Raw genomic sequence first — 3,528 nt, forward strand, 5'->3', positions numbered from 1 at the left:
GCCGGATAGTAAACTTGAAGAACAAATAACTATGAATCTGTTTCGAAACATCACAAGATCTGGACCTAATGAGCTCTAAACCTACCGCAGAGTAACCGGTGGGAGGCCCGCCCCTCAGGGGGCGGTGTCAGAGTGTTTGAGTGACACAGATAAACATCACGAAATATAAACATGTTTTGAAAAAACAGACGGACAATTATTTTTGTCAATCGTTTATTATTTACGTCATTGTTGTTACTAAAGTTGTTCACTCCGCTTGATAAACAAATAATATTGGACCCACAGACCCATTACAAATCAATAAGTCTAATTTAGAAAGGTCATGAATCAAGTGCCTTTAACACGAGATTGGATGACAGGAGACATGTAGCCTATATGGAAGCCAGACCCGAGAAACAAAGTTAACAAAGAATTGCAATACCCTGCTAATAACCCAGAGATAGGGACTATCAGATTTATTAATGTTAGAAATATGGAGTCACTCTGCGTCCTTTAGTAGCATATGGTTATATAATTTGCAACTCCCTGTTTATGACATTGCTATAGGCCTACTTGGCGACACTTTGTACGTATGTGTTTTTTCTTTAATAAAACAAACCAACTAAAAATCCACTAGCAATTCATTTGTTTTCAGGCCTTAACAAGACATTAATATTATATTACAACAAGAAAAGTTGGATCAATATTTTTATTATTATTATTGTACAGCAAAAGGTTTCATTCCTCCAAAAAAAATGACAGAGAACATATTATCCGTTAAATTCAATCACTCAAACTCAAACAGTTTTAAGTTTGTTATTAGTTTAGTCCACGGATGTCGAGGCGTGTTGAATGCATCGCCCTAGGTTGAATGCATGGCCCTGTTAAAGAATGGCAGAGAGTCGATGAGGAAAAATGTCCAGTTATTTATTTATTTGTGCCTGCAGGTGGCAGCATTCACATTTCCCACAACGGCCTTATGAACTGTTTTCATAGGAGAACCGAAGTCAAGTTCAGAAGGTTTAGTAAAGATAGGTATTTGGGTCAGGGGTTGATGTGGTCGAGATCCGGGTAATCACAGATCTGGGATAAACCACCATCCTGTGAACGATCCTCAGAAAAATCCTAATTATAGTTGCACCTCAATACCAAAACAATTTAAAAACAGAAACAGGCTTACTTTGTTACCTGCATTTTTGCTAAAAATTATATATATATATTTTTTGCTTTGATGAAACCAACCAACTAGTTACCATGTTCATCTGCTACAAAGCACGACAAGCCATCCGACTAATGCCCCAGTCAATAATCCAAAAGTCTAGATCTAGACCCATACAGTCGAGACACATAGGATCCTGCCCTCTAACATCAAGACCTACACAGATGTGTACAGATCCCTTACTTTCTGGGACTTAGAAGATGTCAGATGTCAACACTTGATGCAAAGCTCTGGTATTACACAAATGGTTTCCATTCTATCTGATATATATTTATTTTATTTAAACATGGTAAATTGTTACGTGAGAGATTGACAGAGAGAGAGAGAGAGAGAGAGAGAGAGAGAGAGAGAGAGAGAGAGAGAGAGAGAGAGAGAGAGAGAGAGAGAGAGAGAGAGAGAGAGAGAGAGAGAGAGAGAGAGAGAGAGAGAGAGAGAGAGAGAGGGAGGGAGGTTTGGCTATACAGCATTTATATATATAATTATTAATTATATATTATAATTATTTCTCTAATACAGAACACTGTCACCGTTAGGATTCCCCTACATAACTACAATTCTGCGGATCAGCTGGTATCGAATCACCCGTTACTTAGCAAAAGGAAGCAGGAAGAACAATCTCTAGCCTGGACGTATCAGAAAATAGTCTATACTGCAAACAAAGGGAACTATTAAATGTTTCTGCATATTCTAGAAAGGTGGCAGTGAGCAGCGTGGGTCTAGAAAAAGGGCCTGACATCCCCATAATCACTATGACTACTGTGTGTGGACTGGCCTACAGGCAATTGTTGAGGAAGGTGAGGTCCTTCCACCTCCTTCCTCTTCCTGCTAGATGCTGGAAATGAAATCATTACTGGCTGAGTAAATAGTAAGTGCACCTCATATCCGACCGATTATTGGGTTTCTGATTCCGCCCGAGGGCGGTCAACAGAAATGCAGGTTGGATGGGTGTAGGTGCCAAAGGTATTGCATAACAGAGCAGAGGCTCCACCTGCAGACAGACAGCTTTTATAATGGGAAGCTCCAATTATAACTGAGAGTTTGATTACTTGAGGAGTCCGTATGAGTCTTATCCTCAGTAGCAACCTACGAATCGGCTGACAAGTTACACTGGTACTACTATTTATTCATAGTTTTGTATTCTAGAATTCCTTTTTCCATACTTAACTAAATTAAATTCTGAGCAAGTTTGGTACATTTGTTTTGTTTAAAATTGTGATGGAAGAAGATTGCAGCTCCTAATGCAGGTTTTGTTAGATATTTTTTTTTTCTAGTTCTAAAAATGGACATTAGCTCTTGGATCCCACCTCCTCCTCTTCACATCCTCTCACTATTTATTTTACACACACACACACACACACACACGCACACACACACAAAACCACACTCACTCTGTCTCTCTCGCCCTCATTGACTCACTGATATAAAAAAAAACCTGCCCATGCTATCTTGTCGACATACTCATATTCAAACCCACTGGTTACTATGGTACTGGTTACTATGGTACTCAAAAGTCTCCCTTAATCAGACCTAACCAGCTATTAACAAAGCTTCAATACGACTGTATTCCCTTGTCGTCTCTCATTCCATCTGCATTGACATCACAACTGTTACCGACTTCTGATGAGGGGGTGTTGTCTGAGCACGCCCAGATGCATGCTGGGACAAGGTGGTGCCAGATCACGCTAAGTTTAACATAGACTCTTTTCAAGGGTTGTGCTAACCACTCTTGTGTGACTATAGAAAGCCCTCTTTGGCTACATGGAGACGAGGGCCTCACCTCAACATGAAACCCTCTGGAACCTTCTCCCAGAAGGCATCTGCTCTTAGTGGGACGAGGGACGGCCTTGTGTGCCGGATAAAGGACTGAAGAGTAAAGTAAGTGACGCAGAAGGTAGTGATGCGTGGAAGATTCCCTGGATGGGCGAGAACAACCGGTGACCATTGCTACTCCTGCTCAAATCGCATTTCTAGATATCGGTGAAATAACGTGACACTGTGCATGTCGATTTCTGACATGCCCGTGTTTTCATGTGGGTTGAAGTAGTTGTTGCACATCGAGAAGTAGCCGAAAGGTGAGAGGATGCATGCTCCCTTTTGTGCTCGCTGAGAGGAGCTCGATGCCTTGGGTTGTTGTCCTGAGAACCATAGAGCAGCTTGACCAATCATATGAGCAGTCACTCCCTTTGTTGGTGATGAGGCTTGTGTGACTGCCCTGATCAGGTGTTGGAGTATTTTAGTCTTGTTTTTCACTGTGCCAGTCCAGAAAATGTACAGGTTTGTTTGAGGGAGGTGTAGTCCTTAGTGCTAGAACAGGGCCATCTTCTTCTTTA

The 3,528-nt window shown here is 41.2% G+C and overlaps 1 protein-coding gene across 3 annotated transcripts in view; it reads right to left on the reverse strand.

Annotated features, from left to right (window-relative positions):
• The window catches only part of si:dkey-220o5.5 (actin filament-associated protein 1-like 1), a 166,227-nt gene extending 162,726 nt beyond the window's left edge, over window positions 1–3,501 (reverse strand). For all 3 annotated transcript variants that reach the window (XM_056592006.1, XM_056592005.1, XM_056592004.1), the window contains exon 1: window positions 1–3,501. This exon is cut by the window's left edge and continues 150 nt beyond it. The gene's annotated coding sequence lies outside the window, so the exon portion shown is untranslated.
• Window positions 3,502–3,528: the final 27 nt, after the last annotated feature.

The sequence above is a fragment of the Gadus chalcogrammus genome, chromosome 6 (genome assembly GCF_026213295.1).
Source record: "Gadus chalcogrammus isolate NIFS_2021 chromosome 6, NIFS_Gcha_1.0, whole genome shotgun sequence".
Taxonomy (NCBI): Eukaryota; Metazoa; Chordata; class Actinopteri; order Gadiformes; family Gadidae; genus Gadus; species Gadus chalcogrammus.